Source organism: Microtus oregoni, unplaced genomic scaffold (genome assembly GCF_018167655.1).
Source record: "Microtus oregoni isolate MIOR12 unplaced genomic scaffold, Mior012 000026F_ref0000081, whole genome shotgun sequence".
Lineage (NCBI taxonomy): Eukaryota > Metazoa > Chordata > Mammalia > Rodentia > Cricetidae > Microtus > Microtus oregoni.
In genome coordinates this window covers 31,711,244-31,737,760 of record NW_024543085.1, presented here as the reverse complement: position 1 = coordinate 31,737,760, position 26,517 = coordinate 31,711,244, and the positions used below count along the sequence as shown (strand labels likewise).

The window sequence follows — 26,517 nt, the reverse complement described above, 5'->3', positions numbered from 1 at the left end:
GTCCTGCATCCTTTTCTATTCAGAAGCCTATTCTTTATTATTATTGTTGTTGTTGTTGTTTTTATTGAACTATACATTTTTCTCTGCTCCCCTCCCTTCAGAAGTGTGTTCTATTACTCACTTGATTATAGCTCTCAGTTTCTGGCTGCTGGGATGAAGACAATCTTCTGGGGTTTCTCCCTAGAATACCCCTGGTAAGCTGACTGCTTCTATTCATGCTCTTGTTGCCTCTGAGTCACAGGTTCTCACTATTGCAGAACATTGTGATTTTCTTTCGCGTATTGACACTCACTCTTTGGAGATTTTGCAAAGGAAAAGTACTTGATCTGAATGGTAGCCAACGGCCACAGAATACTCTCTGTTCAAATACTTTCCCCAAGAAATTATGTTCAGTATATTAGTTATTTTTAGCTACCCACACATTCACGTGCACACACACACACACACACACACACACACACACACACACACCAGAAAAGTCTGTCAAGGTCACATGATGGTTCTGTAAATTGCATTCACCCCTTTCCTTATATTGCAATTCAGTAACTCCCTTCCCAATCTAAGATATAAGCCAACACATACGTAAAATTATATTCTAGATGCTACTTAACTCTATTAAGAGTTAATAACATACTGTCTTCATTTTAAAGAAAGCCCCTTGAAAATTTACTTCAAACTTCAACCTATATCCTCTGGTTGGAAAAAAATACAGAAAAATAATTGGAGGTTATAAAGCCATAGTGACAAACTATGTATGATCAGATCTGCTGCATAGATTTTGCTCTACATGGGGGAATTCAGGCTAACATATCTTCCAGGCAGCCTAGACGTCTAGTCTTTATGCATCATTTCAAATTTCTCTAGCTCTAAATGGAATGAAAAGTAAATCCAGCAGGCACATAATTTTAAGTGTGTTTAACAGAAATAAAATCACATTTCTGTAAAAATCAGCATATCCAAGTAAACCAGAAAAGATAGTAGGAGGTTCTATCTGAATCCAAGTCATTGCAAATGGTATTTGTAATTTCCATATACTCCGTGAGTATAGCATCTCAACTTATGAAATGGATCCAAAATGTCAATGTAATGATTTCAGTCGTGAATCACCTTATGTGATGGTTAGTTCAAATTGTCAGATTGACACAACCTGGAGTTCCCTATGAAGAGTCTCAATGGGGCATAGTCTAGATCAACTTGACCCACGAACATGTCTCTGGCAGATTGTTTTGACTGTCTGAATTGATGTGGTAAAACCTAGCATGAATGTGGATGGCACTTTTCCCTGGGCTTGGGCTCTGGACTGTAACAAACCAAAGAAAGCTTACTGAGCATTAAGCCCAATTACTTTCAATGGATATAATTGAATCAATATTTATCTGGAAGTTTCTGAATCATTTTACTAACAAGATATGGCCAAAATAAAACAGGTTATATCACATGTTAAATAAAAGGAAACTGAGGCACATATCTTGTCGCAGTCTGAGTAGAAAGTGATAATACCTCATTTCTCAAAAATTTTCCCCTACCATGGAGATCTTTTCCCTAGAAGGTTGAAAACTGATGATTGGTGAACCTGAAAAATGTCAATTCTACTCATGTATAATAGTCCTTGCTTAGAATATTTTTCACAGAATCCCAAAAGCTTCTAATACCAATATCAACTGCCCTACTTCAGGCAGATGGAAAGGTTAAAGAGAAAAATCTGAGCATTATTGCCTCCACCTCATGCAGAGATGGGAAGGAATGTGTAGCTTCAGTAGACATGGAGAAGAAGGGAGATGAACTTCTTCCTTTTCTGAGACAATCTTTCTTGGGGTTCTTACTAGGCACCCAATGGCTAAGCACAGTTAGGAGAAGCAGGACCAAAATAAAAAGAGAATGGCCTTGAGAAAAGTGGAGTCTACTGGAAGTTTCAGAGAGATCCCTTATGACAGATAGGAGACAGTTCTTGAGGCAACTCCTCTTTATCTTTGCATTTCCAAAGATGTCCAAGCTGGAGTTACTTCAGTGAAAGAAGGATAGAAAGTCATCAGACACCTTCTAGGACAGAGAAAGTTTCTTGTCCATGTCTGTTTTTCCAAATGATAATTTGAACTCAAGATTGTGTTCAAATAAAATAATAATAGTAGTAATACATATAAATTATATAATAGTAATATTAGTAATAAGTGCTAAAGTTCTAAGTGCCCCCAGAAGAAGAATTACTTCACAGAGATCAAATAATAAACACTTGTTCTCTTCTTCTATCTGAACATTTGGTTTTCTCAGGAGACTGCAAATAATTACGATGAGGCATGATCCATGAAATTTTGAGGTTACCAACGAAGTTGTATGCTTTTTGAGATTTGGGTGACTCAACCGAAAGGTTCAAACTCATCACTACTAATTTATTTCTCCATAACTCACCCAGGGATTTATTGTAGATGAGTGAGCTGGGGGACACTTCAGGAAATGACACAGTGCAATTGCTAGACGGAAACATCTAGATGGAATAGGAGTTGAACACACTCTGTTCTCAGTCAGTCATTTCATCCTAAATTAATAATAATCCTAAATTAGTAGTTCTATATTTCCTCAATTTGTTATTAACACCCTTAAAAAAGGCAAATTAAGATGGTGGATATATTAATTCATTTCAGACTGTAAATGCTTCTTTTAGAAAATGTATACAAGTCATAATTAGCCCACAAATAGAACATTTAAAGAGAATGAAAACATTCAGCACAAAAGAAAATGGTAGACTTGTTGCATCACCCAACCTGTATCATCCAATTTAGTAGCTGCTTGAGAGGAAAAGAGTTGTAGGATTCACTCATTAAGGCAAGGTGATTTGGACAAATTATATTTCCCTCACCTTGTTTTACTCAATAAGAGATTACTTATAAAGTGTCAAGCATCTGTGAACCTATGAAGAAAAAACAAAAACAATGAGCTACTTTTCTGTTTCCTGCAGTAACTGGCTGAACTTGCTTTAATATAAATAATGAAATCGTCTTAGAGATTTATCTGATGCCCAGATTATTTGAGGGTGTGGAAGGGGAAATTCAAGAATAGGGAACTGTTATTTCAAGTTTACATGGGTCTACTCTTTCCTAGCACGGCTAATTTAACCTCCTCCATAATGATTTATCTAATTTCCTATAATCCTACTATGAGACTTTCAAATGAAATAGAATTGGTGATAAATTCCGCACACGGTAATGAATCAGGTAAGCTTTGAAACTGCTAGCTGACTCTTCACAACCTTGACGTGGACCATCCTTACTCTTTGGTACCTGTTCTGCACTATTGAAGAGATCCTTATTCCTTCTGTTTAAGCCATTGAAACCACACTGGCCCTTGAAATAGTCCTCCATTAAACCAAGCCTCAGATGAGTTAATCACTGCCTCCCCCGTGGTTTCAGGAGTCCCATAGTCGCCAGTGTAACACCCGTATTTTATGGTTTCTTTTTTCTCACCTTATCTCCTATGACACACTGAAAGGATTGGAATTACAATGAACCCTCTATGCAGGCTAAATATCTAGCCAAGAATCCAGATGCACCTAGTTTTCTTTGTAGCAATATGTGTTGAAGAGCAAATGAGTCATCAGTATTTCTGGTTTAAGAGTCGCTATCCTGTACAGAGAACCTGCATCTGTCTTCTCCACAATAGATGGATGGATGCTGGAGGGAGACAGAAAGAAAACTTTCAAAAAAACTGACATGAGAGATGGGTATTTTTCTGGGGTACAGGTAGACGATTTGTGGGTAGCATTCAGTTTGTGTGCAGATTTATTTGCTGCTTCCAAGATTTAGGTCATTTTTGAGGTAAAGGAGGAGTCGAAGGGAGCTTCTACCACCTACTTGTCTTTACAAGAAGCCTGTCCCAATTTTCTAAATGTCTTGGGGCTTTCACTGAGCAAGAATTCAAACTCTGGGGCCTTATTTGCCTCTCCTCTGATCCGTTGTCCTCCAACCAAGGAAAAATCGTCATTCTTGTCCAAATCCTTTTTTCTCTGGGCCTATATGAAGATAAACGAACCATTTTTTTTTCTAAGGAGGTGGAGGCAAATTAGTTTCCAGCCTCTTCAAATACAACATCTCATCTGTCCTCCAGTGCATTCCTGGTACCAACCAATAGCACCAGCCTGGAAGTTGGGATAAGTCATATAAGAAAGACACAAAGCAAGCAAACAAAAGCAGAACTCCTGTCATTGGGTGAAACATTTCAATTTTAATTTGCACACTCTATTTAGGATGGAATTTCACGAGGTGGAGATAAGCAGCTTTGTTCCTTGGCAAGACATCCTTTTTTGATTTTGCCACTGAGTAACCCCTGAAGAGAATACAGTATTCACAAACTAGGCTTTCTGGCATGCTCTCCTACACTGCTCTGTCCTCTGTCTGTTCCAAACGCCTCTTAAAATAGCTTTGCAAGTGCCTTCCCAGCATTCTTCTGGAGCACATCACGTTCCCACTGAGAATGACAGTGGCCTGAGACTACCGCATTCTGGCACCTCCTTTTGAATTGCTCAGGTCCATGAGACATTCAGTGTGCCAGACAACACCAGCTCCACAGCTCACCAACAATTGTGTCTCCTCTCTCTTTCCCCTAATAAAAACAAGGCAAAACATCAACCAATAATAATAATAATAAAACAAAAATAATAAAATGCCTGGCATCTTCTCAAAAAGATTTATGGCAAACTGATTACATGTACAGGTTTGGAACTTCAGGACGAAGCAACACTATTTGGAAGGAAAATCCTTTGGCATAATGAGGAGAGACAGTATTAAAATGTGGCTTTTCAAATCATCCCTTGCTCACTCTAAAGATCCTGCATGGACAGTTTTGTAAACTTGGCAATACATACGAGAACAGAGTCTCCTGATGACCTTATGAAATGAGAAAGCAAGAAGTGGAATTTGGTGTAGTTTCACTAAAAAGTTCATATATCTTTTTGATTGTAAATTTAGCCTTTAATGATTGAGTGTACACACCTTTAATCCCAGCACTCGGGAGGCAGAGGCAGGTGGATCTCTGAGTGTATGGACAGCCTGGTCTACAGAGCAAGTTTCAGTGTAGCCAAGGCTACACAGAAAAAAGACGATCCTACCGCACGTACTGGCTTTGGGGGAGCCTAGGCAGTTTGTATGCTCACCTTACTAGACCTGGATGGAGGTGGGGGTTCCTTGGACTTCCCACAGGGCAGGGAACCCTGATTGCTCTTTGGGCTGACAAAGGAGGGGGACTTGATTGGGGGAGGGGAGGGAAATGGGAGGTGGTGGTGGGGAAGAGACAGAAATCTTTAATAAATAAATAAATTTAAAAAAAAGAAAAAAGACTTATCTCAAACAACAACAAAACTAGATATTTATCATGCTACCACCTGCTTTCTGAAGTTGTACATTCTTAGAGAATAAACATCAGTACAATGTCTAATTCCATTTCAATTATATGATGTTAGAAGGTTAAGTTTGTATCTTTATATATGTATTGACTTACACAAAACATTGTAAGTAAGTACTCCAGAAAAAAAAAATGTCCTTAGTTATTTGTATTACTGTTAAGAATAAAATAGTGGAAGCCAGGTATGGTGGTGCATGCCTTTAATCCCAGCACTTGGGCGGTAGAGGCAGGTGGATCTCTGTGAGTTTGAGGTCAGTTTGGTCTACAAACTGAGTTGCAGGACGGCCATGGCTGTTACACAGAGAAACCCTGTCTCTAAAAACAAAAAACAAAACAAAACAAACAAAGAAGTGAATAGTGTTCACAAAAACTCTTTAAAAAAATAAGAAAGCTGTTACTATCAAGATTAGAGCAACAACTCATTGACCTAGGGTTGATGTTCAGTAAGACTGAGATCAACAATATAACAACCAACACAGGTTCTGAGGGGTTGGCAGCCTTTCTTATCTGTCATTAAAGTTTTGAAACCACTGATTAACTCATGTATTGCCAACAAAAATAGCACTTTGAAATCATGGGATGCTTGCTAAGCTATTGTGGAGAGGGAGACAGTAATAAGAAAGAGAATAATAAGATCTAGTCACATAAGGAAGTAAAACAAGGGGTTTTTATGGACCAAGAGCTTTCTTAGAAGGAGCTGATGTCTAAGATTAAAAATCAAATAGCATCACCTTTCATGAAGGTAGTTGGAGCAACAATAATTGCTAATACTGTTGATATTAATGATATAGATATCATTAATTGATAATGGGTTGGATTGATAATGGGTTGGAGGCAGGAGGTTCAGACTCTAAGCTTGGTTCAAATTACCACAGAAGATAAGTTATAAATCCACTACTGCTTCTTGGAAAAATATGTTTAACTGTGAAATAAACTTATCAGATTTGATTATAATGAACACTCCACTGATTTCCTGAATGTATGTAATTGGAGAAAAAGAGTAAGTTTTGACAGAAACACATGAAGCAGCTGTATTTTACCACTAATTTACTCTGTCTGAGGCTTATCTGGCTCATAAGTCAAAGAAAGATGCTTGAATCTTCTCTTTCTGAGTTCCTTTCCTAGTGTCTACTGAGGATCCCTACCAGCCCACACAACCCTTCTGCAGGTACAGAAGGTTACAGAAAGACTGATACAGATAAATGTAAAGTTTCCCATTATAGAGTGGAAGTGGGGATTTAAGTTTCTTCCCCTGTGGATATATGAAGATAGAGTGGAGGTCTGAAGGTCAGGTCTTAGAAATTATCTGTGGAATGAACACAGTTTCATAAACAAAATTTATTTATCAATTATTCATTAAATACAAGCAAAAACAAATGAACACCCCAATTTTAATAGTACCTAGCATAACAAATGGTTACATGATTAAGATTGCTGTTTGGTTTTTTGCTCATATATCCATTAGATAAAGTCAAGTAAAAAGAAAAAAGTGATATTAAACCTATCCCTAGTTCTGTAGGGATATGTGTGCCATTTCAAATACATGCGATGTTTAATGCAGTATACAAATACTGAGAAGTTCTGTCTTGTTACAGGTTCATGCATTTGAGATAGAATCTCAATTAAGCTTAAACAAATGATGCCATCATACACCTAAAGGGGCAGCCTAAGAAACTTGTGCCAAAGCTTCAATGGAGTGTTGGTTTACAATGTGGGAAATGTATTCAGAGGGAATTCTTTTCCCAATGGGAACTTTTACAGAGTCTCCTATGTTATTTCAGAAGATAGTTAGAGAAGCAGCAAATGTATACCTGGCTAGTAGGGTACTTGGATCTTTTGGTAGACTAAAGTACAAAATCACCATTGGATAATATTTATTGGGTTTATCTCTGTGCTAAGATTAGAGATAGATACTAGATTCAATGCCGAAAAGAAGGAAACAATAAAATGATATTTAAAAGAAAGGAAAAACAGCACTTCTGCCCTTATGCAGTAGGTTTCTTCTAACAAAACCAGAAAATATCAGTGAAAATTTTCCTGTATGTATCATGAATACAAATTCAAGTAGCATGAAGAGTAGGGCCCAGTGCGGTGCTAAAAGTCAAGTTAAAGTTAGTGGATATCATTAGTTCTCTGGTACAAAACCCATGTCCATTAGCTGGACTAAATACACCAAAGTATAGAATTACATCAACCTGCCTGATGTCTGAGAATAAAGAAAAGGGCACAGTCCAGAGAAATGCTAAATGATCCCTTAGGACTCCTCTTGCTTCTGAACTAGAACTGGGGATACCAATCAGCCAAATTCAAATTCATGGTCTTTCTAGGGGTCATAAGTCTTTCAAAGCTGCAGCTTTCATTGAAGTGTTTAGCCTTTTTTATTGAACCGTGGCATTATCACGGCTGCTGAGTCTTGGGAAATCAGTTGATAAAGAGAAATAAAAAAGACATAGCTCTGTGATGTCCTTTCCTCCCTGCTCCTTAGCTAGACTCCAGGGGGCAGAAGAGCCAACCCAACCAGATAAACACATTTTTGTTTGAATTATTAATATCATCTCCTGTAAAATATAATAGTGGAGAAATAGTTAATAAAATCCAGACAGTGGTAAGAAACAGTGTCAGATTCTTTTTAAGCATTGAAATGGGTATAAGTTACTTACAGAAAGAGTAACAAAATTATAACATTTACACTATGAGATCTGTGGTTATTATTAGAAAGTTCCAGAATTAAAGAGTATAGAAATGAAAGATTAGAGAAAATCTAGCATAAGAATAAAATAATGTATTACTTATGGTGAGAGGAGAATATTTCTATAATGTTTAGCTAAAAAACATTATTGAAGGGACAAGGGAAAAAGCTTTAAGTCCCAGAAAAACCCGGCACAGCAGAATCTTATTCAGGTCTGAAAACAAATGGCTACCTAATAGTAAAATGTGGTGGCCGAAAAGGTGAACGCCTACTGTGAGGTAAAGGAAGCTACTGAAGGATCCCGGTGATTCGATGTTCTGGAAAAGGCAAAACTGTGGGGACAGAAAGAAGAGCAAATGAGTGATGATGAGCAGTCGGGAACGGAGTTTCGCAGATTTTCATAGGAATGGAAGCATTCTTCGTGATATTGTCTCAATGTGCATGCATCATTATCTGCGTGTTCAAGTGCATACAATAAACACCACCAAGAAGGATAGCTAATGCAAGCGATAGACCCAGTCAGATGATAACGCTGTCACTCTCCAGAGTATGTTTGCTGTGTGGAGAACCCTTGGGCATATAGGGTTGGAAATCTGGGAGAACACTATGTATTTTTTCACTCTACGTTCATGAACTCAAACTGTTTCAAAACATAATGTCATGCAAAAAACCTAAAGGAGCAAGAAGAAGATTCTACACTGTAACGGGAGAAGAACAATTTGAGTTTTAGATGACTGACTTGTTGGGTTTGGGTCTCGTTTCAATTATACTAGAAAAATAAAGTAAGACCATGTAGATTTGGGATGGATAGTTACTTATAAATGTCGTTGAGTAAGTGTTTGCTGCGAGCGAAAGAAATAAATCACGGCAAGTTAATAAAAAGAAACAAATGGGATCCTATCACCCGTAGAAAACCTAACCAGTGTATAGTACGGGGATTTCACGGATTCTGAGGATTTATGGAAACTGTCTCATGGATTTAGAGTCACCATCACTTGTTTCTGAAGCCAGTACTAAGGTGCGCCAATACAAAGGTGCAGGAGCGATATCTATTAAGGAATAGGGCAACAGGGGTGCCAATAGCGAAGTCTAATCTAAATCTCATGTCTACAGAAATCATGGTACCACACCAACCCCGAAACCCTAATAAACCTCATATACTGTTGTAGAAGAAATTTACTAGCTGAGCATCGCAGAACAGAAAACAGATCCAAGAAGAAAGGACCATGGATACATACATTGTGATAAAGAAACTAAACAAGACATCAAAGGAGAGATGTCTGACAACATCTCTCTGTTATGGAAACAAGCCGTGAGATTTAACACAGACACTCCAACAATGGAAATATGCCATTTTATTTGTTTACATAAGAAAACTCACTGGAGAACAAATATGACTTTTTTTACTATTAAAAAAATAAAATTAATTAAAATTAAAACCTCTTGCAGAGATAGAAGTTGAAGAATCTTCATGAAGTGGGAGCATTTAAAGAGAAATGCTGAGGCCGTGAGTTTCCTGCAGAATGTGTTACATAACCAACAAGCTGCAAGGGAAAGGGGAGCAATTATCACTTTAATTAATTAGGGCCCTGTTGGCAGTTCCTTGTGAATGATAATCCTTGATTAGAGGTGTCAGTACGTAAAAATATTGACAGGTATGGAAATAGGAGAGTGTGAAATTTCAATTAATTGCACCAAAAACTAGCTAGTATTAACATTTGCCAATAGGCAGTAATGATTCTCAGGAGTCTGAGGGTGTATAAATAGTTAAGAATTAAGAATGGATGCATAAACAAGGAGAGAATTTGTCTATTGATTATTTTTACCCCTCCCAACAATGAGTTCCTTTGGCCTTTTGTTTGTGTATATGCAATGCAGAAGTCAACATTAAATAAGAGCAATGGCTTAATAGTGAAAGACGGTGGGAGTGGTTGTATGACAGAAATAAAGAATAGCATCGTCACACTGCCTGATTTTACCACACGCCTTTGATAAATAGCCGTGAACTATTTCGTGCCTAAAGACTTCTATACCCAAAAGTTTTCTCAGAAATATCTCTCACCACCGTGCCTCAAAAGAGATCCCGAGGGGTTTTTCATGCTCCACCACTTCCAGATAGGAGGTGGACAAATTGGCCTCCTCCAGGCTACTGGAAAACACAGTGGTTCTGAGTCTCACCTCGCACTCACCTGCCTAAGGAGAGCTCCGTCTTTTCCATAAGTTAATTTCCTGAGCGGTGATTGCAAGAGAGGCTTACCTCTGCATTTTTTCTTCTCTTTCTCTTGGTCCCTGTTTTTATCAGGTGCCAAATTCTCGAATGGGATGGCCTCCTTTAAAAGGCTCCTGCTGCACAGCTGAGCAAAGCAAACAAGGCTTTGGAGTTCATGTTTTCTCTTAGATGTGGTGTTGATGAAAATAACCTCAGATTCAGACTTAAACCAAGTTGTTCAGTGTCAAAAAATTCCCAGTTCCTATTAAGTTTATAAAGAAAATCTAAGAAGCACGTAATACGAAGGGTAGACCTGAGGCATAGGAACAATATACCCAAAGCAATGGCAAAAATTGTAGAGTTTTGTAGAAGCATGGCACAGAAATTCTCACTTCAGGTTTTGCTCTGCTTTCTTTGGTATGGGGGAGCTGGTCATTATCGTTGTCACAGAGGAATGTCTCTCTCACAAATCAGAATCATTCGTAGTATATAAGCACTTAGTCACAGAAAACAATCATGGTGATTTAAAAACGAAACTGCACTGGGACTTTGTTCTACCCACTTGTGACTACAGGATTTAAGCCTTTGTTGTCCATGGCCCCCCTCCTTCAATACCCTCAGGACTCAGTATACAGGAGAAGAGATCTATGCTGCTAAGGTTTACATATAAATACATAGCTGCTAACTTCATTGACAGAGTTTGGGGGGAAAGTAAATTTGAGGACAAAGCAAACAAGGGATCTATTTGGAAAGCATACTTTGGCCCCTTGAGGCTACTCTTTTTCTTCTTGATAAAATAAAACCAAATATTTCAGTCCAAAGAATTCATTTAGGGAACAAGAAGGAAATTTTACTTATTGCAAGTGGGTTGAGGCAGAAGGCCTCTTCCCCTTGAAACAAAGTCAAGAAAGGTACAGAAATGTCATCTAGTTCATGAATTGTGCATACAATACATTTTATTACCACTACAAATCAAATTATTCTATGCTTAGCATTTATGAAATGTAGAAAAAATAGTCTTCAGGTAATTCTTTAGCTATCTAACTCACCCCTAGGAAAGAGACCCCGAGTAATTAATTAATCAGGAGATAAGAGGCCCACTTCTTCCTCTGGTTTCTTTCTTTCTTTATTTTTTTGGTAAGGAAAAACGTATCTGCTTTGTTAAAACAGAGAAACCAGCTTCTTGACTAAGAGTGAACGATAGCATCAAATGATCATCTCTATGCTTGCCCCTTGGGATCATCACAGTGGGTGAGTATCTGTAACAGATAGATGTACACTGTTAACACTGAAGACAATTCCCTCACTCTTACTAATTCGTCCTTGCGAGGCTGGGAGAGAAAGAAGAGCGGTTGCTTGTTCATTTGTTTCCCAGTGACAACCTAGACAAGGGACCGTAAAGAGGATAGCATGAGCCAGCTTAGGTGGTCTGAGAAGCCATCGGTGAGAAGGGGAAGAAACTGAAACAAGGCTTACAAAGGGAACCAAGTACTCAGCCCTTCCCAGCCCAGAGCTAACTCTAAGGACGTAGATACGGGGATGTAACTGAGCTGCGTGTAGGTGAACAGGTGTGCAGTAGACAGGCACCACCACCCACGGCTGTGCTGACTTACTGTTCCTCCCTTACACTGCTATCTGCTCAGGAAAAGGTTTCAGACCACGCTGACTGATCGCTCTGTTGGGATCTTGACAGGAGGCAAAACTTTCCTATAGACACATTTCAGGGCTGAGTATTCTGTTTGTTTGTTTGTTTGTTTTCTTTTCAGTTTTTGGTAAGTTCTAAAGTACCCTTTTACCATAAATTCAATTGTGCTTCACTCTTGTTCACCAGGTGCCTGTTAAAGATCTATGTTCCCGGGAGTGTTGCCTGCTTGCTCAGAATCCCTTCAAGAAGAACGGAGTATACTAGGCATTCAACCTATGGATTACTCTCTCTAAAAAGCCATAGGAGAGAGTGGGGATTTAGCCAGTTCTCGAAATCCTGTCAGTCAAAGCCCCAACTATGCATGCCGACTACTGGAAACTTCTGTGTCTGTACGCGTAGAGGTCACCACCCAAGGGCAAACGTCTTAGCCTCCAAAACAGATGGCCTGCCTTCCTGAGCCCAAAGAAAACAGAACACCACCCCTATCCCACTTAAAATATCCATTTTCATTTATCTTAAACATACAGATACAGTTGCACTGTTGTTCCATATACTAGACATCTGAACCTAAACTAGTGTGTAGCCTAGGGAGATTTTTATACAATAAAATAGAAAGGAACTATGAATATTCATGAAGTTATAAACATCTATGCAAAATTTTTGTTAGAAAGTCAGTTAGCTATTTAAAAAAATCCTGTCTCATCACTTCTCAGCCTTTGCCTAAGATTAAGTATAAAAATCAAAGCTTCTTATTACTAATATATTATAAATCCATGCTTTTCATCACTAATAAATATGTCCACTGTTCTTCTATTTTTCCTAATTTGAAATTTTGAGATCTAATTCTTGTTTTATGGTAAGTACCAGATTAAATTAGCTAAATTTGCAAGTACCTCCACTTTGTAAATAATTTAGTTCAATACCCAAGAAAATCACTTATACAGATCCATGGATTGCTTTAAAATAATAACACATGATTTTCTCCTCTAAAACATATTATTATGAATACAAAAAATCAAACAATGACATATCATTATATTGGTTCTGAATATAAATAAAAAACTGGTTACTTGTCACTGTTTATTGCAATAAAAATAATACCAGTGATAAATGAAAGGGAAGAAAGAGGAAAGGAAAAAAGAAATGAAGAGAAAGAACATATTGGCTAATATTTATTTAGCATTTACTCTAATTGGGTCAGGATACTAAGCTCCTGTGTGTTCTGTCTCTGCAGACTAGAGGTGAAGAAATGGCAAGCAAACATGCAGCTGGGGAAAAAGCTATTGTCAGTGATGGAAGAAATCATTGTATCAGTGATAAAGGACTCACTGTGTCAGTGATAAAGGACTCACTATATCAGCGATGGAGGACTCACTGTATCAGTGATAAAGGACTCAGTGTGTCAGTGATAAAGGACTCACTATATCAGCGATGGAGGACTCACTGTATCAGTGATAAAGGACTCACTGTGTCAGTGATGGAGGACTCACTGTATCAGCGATGGAGGACTCACTATATCAGTGATAAAGGACTCACTATATCAGTGATAAAGGACTCACTGTATCAGTGATGGAGGACTCACTGTATCAGTGATGGTGGACTCACTGTATCAGTGATAAAGGACTCACTGTGTCAGTGATGGAGGACTCGCTGTATCAGTGATGGAGGTCTTACCGAATCAGTGATAAAGGACTCAAGTTAATTCACTGATAGAAGGACTCACTCTATCAGTGGTAGAGGACTCACTGTATCAGTGAGAGGACTCAATGTATCAGTGATGGAGGACATACTGTATCAGCGATGAAGAACACACTGTATCAGTGATGAAAGACAGGGAATGACATGTTGTGATTTGCATTATAAAAAGGGCACACTGACAGTGAGAAGAGGAGATTGGAGAACGAAAGACCAGTTCAAAACATCATGACAAACGTCTGAAATTCCTCTGCCAATGGAGATTTGGGGAGAGGTTCTGGAGAAGTACCAGAGAGCACACTGGTTTGCCTTGCAACTAAAGTAGAAGCTGAGGAATTGGAGTAAGAAAGAAGGAAAACAAGCCCTCAGGATATCAGTTTTTTGGGTCGTGTATGACTAATAAAAATGTGTTCTTTGTAGAGTAAGAGTAACATGTCCAGCGAGAAACTCTCCCCACGCTAAAGACAGAAGACTTCCCACTTTTACATCCAAAGACCAAAGCATGCAGAATAATCTACTAGATTCTCCTCTAAAAATATTTCCGTGCAAGCTCTCTGTCTCCCATAAGAAGAGTTCACACTTATCTTAAGCATACAAGAGTACATACAGTAGGTCTACCTCCTTTAACCGGAACTTTCTAAAACTCTACATTGTAAAAAGCATTTAATATACTTAAAAAAACAAGAAGAGTTATTAAAATATCATTGTTTAAACTATACTAATTAAACCTTATTATACCTATGCCCGTTTTCAGGTTGAGATTAAAGTGCCTCCTAAACTTTAAACAATGAGCTACTCATAAACAAACCAATGCGCTTCCCACCTTTGAACACCAGAGGGCATCATTAGGCATAGTCAGCTGGGCTAGAGGGAGAAGGTTTTGGGGGAAAGAACTCCACTACTAATGACAGAAACTATAGTATACCCTTATCTACCATGAAACATTACCATGGTAACAGCAGCAGCTAAAATGATTGTATATTTAGGTCATAGTATAAAAGGAACTTGGGCATGTGAGAAAAAGAAAATGAAGTAAGACAAGAATAGATAGCATAGAAGCTACAAGGCTTCTCCTCTTCCTCCTCCCCAGCTGATAGCAGCTCACAAAGCCACACTTCCTTGCAAAGCAGAGGTCGACAATAAAGTCTGAATGAAATTAAAAGAAAGCATTTAAATTTAGATCCTGAGTGTCAAAAAAGGGAAAAAGGTAGTAGAGAGAAATCCATTCACCGTAATACAAGGAAGAGACAGGTAGAAGGGATGCTGACTTATGAACTTTGTCGTGAAGTACTTAGATGTTACTTAGATGTTTCACTTTGGGGGATTCTATTTATCTGCCTGTCATGAGTTCAACTGGAAGCCATTAGAACTCTATTTTGTTCTCTTGCTTTTTAGGTGAGAGGTGGATGTGGCACCTGGCAAGACGCCTGGTAATCTTCATGCCTTTGCTTTCTTCCACCAGAGATAATAACTAACTAAGTAGAATAAGCATGTCATGCCAACTAAGAATCTAGTTGGCATGGATTCTTTTTTGCTGGGATACAGGGGATCTAATCAGAAAAGGCAGAGTTGAATTAAACGGATGGAGGGAACATGATTACAAACTTGATATTACATTGCTGTATCCCCAAACACAGGCAAACCACAGAATGTCTCTGTACATAGTCAGTTGGTACAGTATCAGAATGATAACACAAGAGTCCAACTGGCTGCATTGGCATCTTGGGGTTGCAACATACTAGCTTTTTAATTTTGGATCATCACTGGGTCTCTGTGATTGTGGGTTTCCACTCCTGTAAAAATCAAGAACTATAGCACCTATGTTTTAGAATTTTTGCAGTGAGAAAATGGACTCATATATTTACTCATTCAAAAAAAGATTTTTTAAGCTCCTGGTATGAGCTTGACACTATTTAAAATTGTAGGGATTTGTAGCAAAACCGATAATATAATGCATGTAAGCTGCTTAGGAAAGTAGCCAGGGATTTAGCCTAAAGTTTGAAAGTGCCTAAGGAAAGATGACCTGCTTCCCATGATTGACACCACCTCCTTCCCCCGTCTCTGTCTCCAAAACACACACACAGAGGACCATGCAGGCATACGTGACGTACATATTATCACACAAGAAGACAACCGAGCAGAACCTAGGAGGTGCAGACAGTACACTTGCCTACTGGCCTCTAATAAAAGAGGTTGGAACATCTGCTCGATGAGCCTAAGGAAACAGAGTGGGAACAAATGATAAAGATGGTGTTAATGGCCACAAGGGGGATATTAACAGGGTTTAAGGCATATGAGTCCTTGAGGGAATACAGCATGGACATCCAAAATAATGTATCAGAGCAAGCAATTGTTATGAAGAAAACCAGTCCTTCGAGGGAACTCTGTTGTTTGTCAGTCTTCATCTTACCGAATAAAAGAGTTAAAAGACATGCTAAAATCAGATGGAGAAAGGTCTCTGGGTACTTAGATAGGTAGATACTTGGGAACATTGTTTCACATAGTGAGTTACCAAGACCAGGTCAGGAGTGGATGCTGAACCACATTCTATTAAGGTCATGTTAGGAGGTCCCTGCCCTTTTGTTTCCTTTTTCTAAATTCTCTTATTCTTCTACACCTTCTTCTACTTTATTCATTGCTGTGGGCCTGGGAGACGCATGCCTTCCCATCAGACAGCTTGCTCTGCATTGACCCCTGAGCAGGCACACCTTCCATTTTCTTCTGCCAAACAGCAGGCTAGCCACTTCTAAAGATGCTGAAGCCCTCCACCATCCTTGGCCCTGAGGGCAGGCTACTCTAGATAAGATTCGGGGAAACAATTCTCTCAGAATAAGAATGTGTCCCATTGCCTGACTGAGGCAGTGGTGGGGGGTGCTGTTTTGGAAAAGAATAATATAATGTCACTTTTAGAGAAACTTTAAAAAAAAAGAAAAGAAAACAGTTTATCCCCCTACACACACAAATTGGTTGCCCATGGGAGCTCATTGCAGGAAGGTTTTCAAGTATAGTTTAACTGTTAATCTCTTCCACGGCTACCTCTGAAGTCATTTGAGAGCTTCAAACATGTTTTCTGGGTTCTCATGCACTTGAACTATGATCGGGATATTGCAATCCACTTATTTTCTTCCCCCAGTTCCCCTCCAGGCAGCCCCAGGCACACTTACATAAGCACACATCATTTCTCCTTTTACAGGATGACAAAACATCTGGCAGACAGCCTTCTCCTTCTTTTGGGTCCGACACCTCAACTTTCCTCTACAGTGGACACTCCACTCTATTCACCGAACTCACAAGCAATAGACAAACTTGGGAGAGGGCCCCAGGCTTTAAGGAGTCTATTTTGTATTTTTTGAATGTATTTGCCAATATTATATCATCTCAGAAAGTCTGGAGAATGGATGAGAAGTGATTTGTCAATTGCATTGCCAAATCCTCAACACAGCATGACAATCAGAACTCCTCTGGCTTTCATGTGACTTCCTCAGTCTTTTTCCTAAGGCAAGCCTGCGACATTGTTGGCACAAAGTTCTTCCATTCATTTGACCACAGTCTCAAACTGCAACCCAATACAGTTTTCAGAATGGAACTGTGCGTTGGCTAAATCGACTGGTCATCTTTACAACCATTAGTGTCTTTGCAAAATTCTTCAAGACGACCCAGGGGCTGTGAAGGGTTTCTCTGTTAAGTGGATCAACCTCGCCGTTATTGCTCAGCAATGAAAACATGAACATCCATCCAGCCGTATGCTTATCAAAGCAGCTTATGCTTATGCACCTAATTGCAGAAAACGTTATGAAAGCCTTTGCCCCACCACCCAGAGTCGGTTAACCTGGAGTTTAGGAGCTCAGCTGATGCTTAGAGGGAAGACTGATTATAGGAATGGACCAGTTGCAAGGAAGAGAATGACAGGACAGGGCAGACTTACTCTGGCACTCTATCTGACTATTTATTCTGCGCAGGCTGGAAAAAAATCTGCAACTAGTTGGTCTGGAGCAAGGAACCCAGTGTTGGAACAGGAAAATTGCCTCTCACTACACCTCAGAAGTGCTCACCTTTTCAACTACCCCAGCACAGCCTCCCTACCACACACACACACACACACACACACACACACACACACACACACACCAAATTGCCAAGATCTGTCTGATTGCTCTAGGGTTTCTCCAGGGAGTGGCCACAACTTGGCCACTTAGCTGGACCAAGACATAAGCCTCAGCAAAGATGGCCAAGGCTGCAGATGCTGGGAGAATGCCCAACGGTGGCTGGGCACTGGAGCTCTAAAACCTGCCTGGCTGAGCATTGGAATGTGGGTTTGTGTCGCTCTAGCTGCTTGTGACTGGAGGGACTGAACACCACAAGATTTCCATATACCCACCGCCACCCAGCTAAAAGAAAAAGAAAGAAAAACTAGACAAAAAGGAAAGAAGTAGAGAGGAACGGAAGGTCAGCGTGGGAGATTGCGAACCTCGAGCATAGGAGCTAGGGGAAAAGATTTAACCGGCTCCCTTCGTCCCTACCCCCACCCCTCGGGAAGATTTGGAGCAGTAAGGCTGTAGGAGCAGATGCACAGGGACCGTGAAGTGACACAAGGACAAGAGAGGGCAGCCTGGGTGATGTGTCAGCGGGCATTTCTACTTGCCTTAAGCGTTTACTTCCATTTCTCTGCCCTCCTCCTGCCTCTTGGCAGCGAGCGCTTCTCTCCGCGGGTATATGCACACAAGCTCCTGAGTCTGCATCACAGAAAGGGGCTGAAAGACCCGTCGACCCTCTCTTGGACTATTCTGTGGCTCTAAAGAGCCTCCAGGGAGCAGAAGGACAGAGCTAGAAAGGGGGGAGGCATGTGATGTCTATGTCGGAGGACAGAGGCAGACTGTGCCCCCTCACCCCCGTAGGTGTCCACAATTTGGGCGAAATTCTTACCCTTGGAACGCTCTGCAACGCTAGCCTCCCTTCCTACTCAGCTATTGACACTCCAGGGACACGGAAGGGTGGAGCGCACAGGTGGAATTCCTGTGTTTTCTGTCTGCCACTGGGTTTGGACCACACCTCACAGGCTCCCAGAGCCACAAGTTAGTGGTGATAGCCCAGCTCCGCAGGTGCGAACAGTAAAGGTCATTTGCGGCACCATATCCCCTTATCTACGCCCTGCAGAGTGGTCCAGTACCCACCATGAGTTGAGTGGCCAACGTCCCTCAGAGTCTGAGACCCCAACAGCTCTGAACTGGGGCTCCTTTCCTCAGCCACAGTGGACAATCAACCTTGTGCGGAGGAGAACTGGCTTGCAGAGGAGTCCCCGATCCCTTCTGGACCCTTCCCTAGAACCTTATTCTCCCTGCCCTTTGGCCAAGGTCCGTGGATCAACCGCAGCCGCAAACCTGTCTCTCTCATACGAAGGCTCTCTCCCAAGGCAGAGTCAGAGGACAGTGTGGAGTGGGAACCCGAGCGGCCTCCACCCTAAACGCAGTGCGCTCTAGGGGCACAGAGCTAAGGGGACTGAGTGGCCAGAGAGACTGAGCTCTCTTTGCCTTCCCCAAAGCAGCTTCTTGGGGAGGGCGGTCGGATGAAGAGGAGAAGGGTCGGATGTCAAGCTCAGAGACCCAGACATGCTAAGGTAGCGCCGCTCACAGGCAGTTTTCGTCACATTCCCCTAGACTTAGCGACCTCAAAGGTTCCCCTGTCCCAGCTGCGCCCCCCTTTCAGACCCGCCAAGGTACGTGTCCCCTCCTGCAAGCCCCAGATGCTAAAGTTTCCTTTAGAAAACCCGCACGGGGACCGTGTTTGCGGGGACCACCAAACCCAGCCCCTCTGCGGCCAGAGTCGGGGTGATAGGGAGAAACTGCAAGGTACCAGGGCCCTTGGTGTGAGCAATCAAAGAACCCGGCGGTGTGGCATTGTCTTTACCTGTAGCTGACTTAGTCGCCCGTGGCTGCGATCTGGTGGAGTCTGGCCGGAGCGAGGAGCCTTTGGCGGGCTCAAGTTGGACCCGCTCCGGCGCGAGCTGCACAGCTTAGAATCCGCAGCTGGCCACACGCTCTCCTTTTCCCTGGATCTTGCAAGAGAAAAGCGAAAGATTAGTTGTCGCCCCGGCACTTATACGGGTGGGACGAGGGAAACGGGGAGACTGCAGACCCCCAGACTCCTGGATAGCTGTGGGGCACCTCACATCGGTCCTGCAGCTTGGCCAGACTGGGACCCAATGGGCTGTTCAGACTGGAGTTCATTTGCCTCTGCGCGCCACCTTGAACATCACACCCCTCTAAAGACAGATAAATAAGACTTTCAAACCTGGCTTTCAGGGAGATGACTGTGGACACCGAAACAGAAAGGAGACTTGGATATGGCGAAGAGCTGGGCAGGCTTCATTTCTTCACCCGAGTGTTGGGGAAGTAGTAATTAGAGTCTGTGAGCCGCGCTCTTCCACTTCTCCCAGAGCCTCTGGCGATTTCCTAGTAGGATCTGCGACTTCAGGGCTCTGGCCAAGCCCGCAGGCTGTCGTGTGTGCGTGTGTGCGAGCAAGTAAGTGTTTGTGTGTGTGTGCGCGCGCGCGCGTGTGCGTGTGTGTGTGTGTGTGTGTGTGTGTGTGCGTGTGTGTGTGTGTGTGTGCTCCCGCGTGCCTCCTCCCCAGAACGGGTCTCTGCGCCCTCACCCGCTGTATGTAGCAAGAGAGCGAGAGTGGTGTCTCTATTTGTGCGTTTGTGTTCGATTAGCTGCAATGGGCGGACAGTTTCTGGAGAGAACATTTACAATTTTCTTTCGATCTGACAGGATTAGTTGCCGTTGAAGGGGCTCCTCCAATGAAATCTTCTCTGCGCTCTGATTTGGCGGTTCTTGCGAGCAAATATGACAGCTTTTTCTTCTAGCTCTTTTCTGCATCTCTCCATGTCCGTGTCCCCAGAGCCCAGCTCTCCGTCTGCATTTTCTACACTACAACCTTTGCAATCACCACCAGCACCCCTAGGTCCCATGCCAGCAAGTGCCCGGTTGCTGCAAAGGTGACAGGGCACGTTGGGAAGAAGGCTTGTTGATTGCAGAAGACACAAGCCCCCTGTGTTTCCAGGTGGGGAAATGCTACAACAAACGCAGCATACTTTACAGTCAGGGCGAACTGTTCAGCTTGTTTATTTCTTTGATGTTGAGTGATGTTTTAGGGAGAAACAGGTATTTATTTATGTCTTTACTTTTTTTTTAATTTTACAAATAAGGCCTGTGCCTATGTTTTCTACCTATTAATGGGCAGTAGTAGGCTACAGAGTGCTCGTGAAGCTTTTAACTGGGGGAGGGGGGTAAGATGTCTTTGAGGAAAATAAAAGATATGAACTTCCTGTATTTAGAGCATGGACTAATTTTTGTTTTCCTTTATTTTAATTATTTAATTAATTTATTTTAATTCCTTCCAAAGATTTACCCAAGATTTTAAAGTACGGACCCTGTTTGATGCATAGCGGAGGACAATATTTACTTTTGATAGTGTATACTGCATATGATGGCATGAATATGTGTTACATAAATATGATGTTACATGGTTTCCAAATAAATTAAAGAAGAAACAGCTGAGACCTTAAACTAGATGAAAAAGAATGGGACACGTCTGCTTTGTGATAAGTGCGACAGAGAAATTGCTATTTAATATGCCCAGTGGGAAATGCAGCTCAGTTTTTGTTGCCCTGGCCTTTGTGGGGTGTTAAAGGGCACACAGGATAAGGAAGCCACAGTTCCTTTTCTAAGTTTTTCATCTTTGAGAAGAAACATGAACATGGAGCTCTTATACACAGGTTCCCCATTAAGACGATGAATTATACTCTAATACAAACTCACTGATAAATGAAAATCCTATTGCTGTGTCTGAGCAGGCCCTGACACAAATTCAATTTTGCTTGATCAAAGCTACCCTGGAATAAAGACCGGCAATGCTATGTCTCTGCCCTCCGTGTGCATACAGGCATGCCACCAAGAGTCTTGTTTGAGAAAGGCAATTCGGTTCAACTTTGCCCCCAACCTCCACCAGCATTGGCTTTCTGGCAGTAAATATCTGAATTTTTTCATTATTTTCTCTGCTGGGTACTCTTGAAAATCAGTTCACAATCATTCTGTCTGCCATTACTTCTAAAAAGGCTTCAGAAAGCCACATTGTCATAATGTACCTGAGGTTTTTTGAATGGATATGTGTGCATGCCTGTACACACACACACACACACACACACACACACACACACACACACACACACTGAAGCTGGGGAAAAAAGGAATGGTACATACCTGAGCAGCAACAAAAAAGAAAATCCAGGCATTTGTTCATTAGTACCCTGGTTCTGATTTTGTTTCCCATCATGCACGCTTTCTTCCTAATAGGATTCTACCTATTCCAAGAAGGGAAGACAACAGCCAGCAAAGGTTCACAAACACATCTGGCTTTTGTGAGGAGCTGCAGACAGAAACAGTACTTTCAGTAAGCAAACATCAATGGTGCCCATTTTCTTCTCTAAAGTCATCTCTGTGAACAGCTTTATCATGTTTACTTGTATCTCTGCCTCTCACTGTATGGTGGAGAAATTATTTAACTACCCGGAAAGTCAACTTTTTAGACTGTACAATGGGTTTAGCAATATCTTCTAGATTTGTTACTTAGAACAGCAGAATCAATCCGTGCAGAGCCCTCAGCAGAATTGTTGGCACATGACAAATTGGCTATGACTGCAAGGTGGCAGTCAAGATTTAAGAATGCTGATTGCTGGGTCATGCCTGTGACCTCTTTGAGAGTGTTTATCAGGGAGCGTTGCCAGCAGAGCCCGTGAAACTACCCACCAGAGAGAGGCAAGATGCATCTTAAACATAATCCATCCCCACTCTGGCCCCAGGGTCCTTACCCCCCCAACCCCTTCTAGTTTCTAGTTGTACAGGAAATGATCATGTGTCTTCTGAGGATTTTATTTTCATCTCTTAAGCAAGTTCACTTTTTGAGATAAAAGAGTGTTCTTTCACTCTTTTTATGCCGGGAATATAGCACTTGCATTTATTAGTAACTCTTGGTGTGGAACATTTTCAAAAGTGCATCTTAAAGACTTTGTGGAATGCATCTGTGGGTATTCCTTTATCTGCATGCCTATTTGCCACCTCATAGCACTCTAATAAATTAGTAATTTCCACTTGTGAAGTCAAACTTCATTACCTACCACCTTGTAACCATAGCTTTACACAGGCAGTGAAGAGCGCCAGTGCCCGGAGGGTATGACTTTGAATCTTTGAGAAAGTTCACTTTTGAATAAGACTATAAATAAGGTCACCAGCAAGAGAAGAAGAAGAGATCTGATTGGGTCTCACTCCTGGGGATGTGGTTCATATTTTACCGCACCAGGTTGATTTCAGTGCAAGTGTAACTGGGCTTCAATAATCAGATGCACAAATCGGCACTCTCTCCTTGTAAGTGGATTAAGAGGATGAGGAGTTGAGCTCTGGTGGTGGTTTCTCACCTGGTATGGCAGCTCTACTTTTTGCCCCTTCCCACTTTTTCTATTTTCAGTGATCTGAGAAAATACAGGGGAAGGCTTTGCTTATGGCAGGAAAACGAACCAGAATAGGTTCTGTTTCCCTCAGTCTCCCACTCACAAAAGTGTTCCAAGAGGTGAACAGGGACCATGAGGCTTAGCAACTGGAGGTTCAGGAAAAGCAGCCCGATTCTTGGGACGCATACCCGAGGAGCTTTTCTCTGTCATGATTCAGTTTGGAATATAACGTTTGTGGGTTCAAAGTGAGTCTTCCAGTGACAGCTACCACTTGAAATGGGCTTTTCAGTAGCTCTGTTGTTTTAAAATCTTAATAACAGTCCTACAATAGGCATGCCATTCTTCCTAGAGTTATTTATTTTTTCCTAAAAACCCTCCCAGAGAGTAATTTAAAGCTTCTATTCTTCAGCTAGCAAAGATGATGTCCTTTTCTCATAGAAAAATCCCAAGCCTTTCTTTTGCATATCCCACAACAAGAAGTTTTCAAACACAAACGGGACTGATTCTGAGCGACAACGTTTAGCGACAGTCTGACAAACAATGCCCCTGCTATTTTTTTCTCTTCCTTTTCCTTGAAGTTTGGCATCACAGATGTTTTAAACTCACTCTGTCTTAGCCTTGAAAGTGTTATCCAAAGCCTGAAAACATTTACTGCTGCTGAGTCTAAAATATTTAAAATACCGAGCTCTGTTACAAACAGGGAATATTAAGAAGGAGGAACCGGCGGGGGGAGGAGGGGCACAACGACTGCAAAATGCAAAGCAGCTGCTGAGAAGTCAGCGGTTAGGTCCGCAGATGGAAACACACAGGTGTGATGCATGGTTGCTTAGAGGAGCATTTAGTCTGTATGCACTCCTTCACCAGGGCGGCAAAGCTGAAGACCCACTTAGAGAGGGGAGCCCCTAACACAGGAGCTGAGGTGCGCCACCTGCATCCGTTCCAAGTATAATTTTGACACACAATTTAACATTTTTTTTTCCTGAAGTCAAAGTTGGATGCTGGAATTTCAGGTGGAGATAAGATTCCAGAGAGCTCAAAGGGAGCCTGCTCTTGGCGTTGCACACAAGGCTCCCCAATGATTTGAATCAGTAACTCTGAAGAAGGAAGAGTCTTCTTCCAGGGATTCTTAACACCAAGGTAGTCTATAGGGAAACCTGCTTTCCATAGAATTTTGGGCCAACTAATCTCTTACTCATGGGAATAAGAGATCCATATATTTCCTCAGATCAAATAATAGACTAGTTTCCTGAGCAAGCAATGGGAAAGTTGGAGATGCTGCGCCAAGATAAACCCATTTGGGGACCATAGCAGCACCCCAAAACTTCCTCCCTAAACTTGATTCACTCTCTATTCCTCCAGAATGACTGAGATAGCTATCATGCAGAAAAGAGCATTTTTGCAAAAGACTCATTTGAGTATGGCTAGTAGTAAAATAACCGTATGCGGATCTGCTCTTTCTCCTAGTAGGATGCCCGAGGAAGCGATCACTAAAGCAAGTCTTGATTTACTGTGCCAACAAAGATACAAGCTGAACATGTCCTTTCTTCCTCATTTATTCCACAAGGTGGCTGAATTTGTGGCTTAAGGACAGCATTTATAGGAGTTCCCAAGGGCAGTATCCTATAAATCCCCAGAGAGGCAAATGAAGCAGCCCTAGGTACAATGTGTGTGCTCCATCTCTACGAGTTCTTCCTTCATTGACAAACATTACCTTATAAAGAGAGCTAATTTTAAACGGATGCTGACTAAACATGTATTGGTAATCATTGGATGTCTTTAGTGAGTCTTCAATGATTACCACTCAACACCTACCCTGAGAACTCCATAGCAGACACAATGTTCTGTTGTGGTATTGATGCCAGATATGGGGCACACAGTGTCTATGGCTTGGTGGAAAAATATTTCTTATTGAACAGATCTCAAGCAAACAGGGCTACCCTGATTATGCTTTTCTCCAACAGTGCTGTGCAGTGCCATGAGCTGCTCTGAGCATTGATGGAATCTCCACGAAAACTGCATTTAAGGTATTGGCAGTAGTTCAACAAAATAATAAAAGACATTCCTTATTTTCTTATATATCCATTATATGAAATAGCCAAGAGCTTTTAGATCCAACTTAAGGGAAAAATGAAAACATTTCTCTTATGAACCATAGATAAAATATTTGATGTAGGACATGAAGGATTAAGAAAGGAGCCATGCTGTTTGTGTACATCAGGAAGCTGATTCTAGGAGTGACATCTAGCTGACTTATACGGTATTATGATTTGGAAGCCTGGGACAAGTGTGGTCTTATGGGTGATGAAAGAATGTTTAAATATTCCAGTTAGTCACCAATGAAGTAACCAATGCTAGTGACATTGTCAGTATTTGTGAAGTAGAGTCTAGGGCCCATGTATTCTAGCAGTCGGGGAGGCACACAAAACCCCACTCTTTGAGTACTGTGATCTAGTTTCCAGTGATGCAGTAGTGATGAAGTCAAGGTAGGAAGGTGTTTCTGCAGACTCTTCACCCCAGGTGACATGCTTTAGGCTGTATGTCTTGTCTCCTCTATATGACTCTTGTTTATTAACTTTTATAACTTTGTGTCTTATAAATAATAAACTGACTGCATATTTAGAAATGAATGTTTCTGGCACATGATTATTTCTGTAATTTCTTGAGAAAAAAGACACTTAACTATGACTGTTGTCGTTGTTCTAATTACACAGCAGCAGTGAGGATGGGGGAAAGGTCACTAAGAACTGGAGTCCTCATTCAACAGAACGAACTAAAAAACTAGAAGTCTGCCTTGAGCCATGATTCACACCCTCACTTTGTTTGACCATCCCTGAGAAGATTTTTCTATGTGGTTTCTATGAATCTTACCCTAGAGCAGACTAGCAATATTACATGAGAGAATGAGGAAGGACAAGGACTGCAAATTTGAAGGTTCTAAGAACAACGGTCCTGGGGACACAGTTCTATGCCATTATGCCGATATCAGTGTCTGCTGGACAGTGTCAGAGAGGAACTAGGGAAGGAAGACAACTAAGAAGTAGGCTTGCTAAAACTGCACCTCTCCTTTTCAAATTCACATTCCTTCCATTCAGCTGTTGTTTATTTCCTAATTAAAAATAACAATTGGGAGACTATCAAGAACTTCATGGCTGGAGAGAAGGAAATTATATTTAGGCAGAAAATTAATTCTGTTTCCCAAGTTATACCAATAAATACTGTGTCTCACTCCCTTTCTTTACTTTTATGGACTCAATTGCTCTTGGTCTAAGCTATGAACTCTAGGTACCCCTTATTTTTGGGCAACATCAATAAGGAAGAATAAAATTCTTACTCTGAGGCAGAGAGCTGCCTTAGATCTTGTCACAGAAAGTCATTAATACTTGCT

The 26,517-nt window shown here is 41.2% G+C and overlaps 1 protein-coding gene across 2 annotated transcripts in view; it reads right to left on the bottom strand.

The window, feature by feature from the left end:
• Chrm2 (cholinergic receptor muscarinic 2) overlaps nucleotides 1-20,340 on the bottom strand; it is a 124,946-nt gene extending 104,606 nt beyond the window's left edge. The window contains exons 1-3 of one of the 2 annotated variants that reach the window (XM_041675481.1): nucleotides 19,918-20,340; nucleotides 19,534-19,681; nucleotides 18,272-18,453 (exon numbers count right to left, since the gene is read on the bottom strand). The gene's annotated coding sequence lies outside the window, so the exon portion shown is untranslated. The remainder of the gene's footprint in view (nucleotides 1-18,271; nucleotides 18,454-19,533; nucleotides 19,682-19,917) is intronic. The other variant, XM_041675482.1, reaches the window with a different exon arrangement.
• Between the last annotated feature and the right edge of the window lie 6,177 nt (nucleotides 20,341-26,517).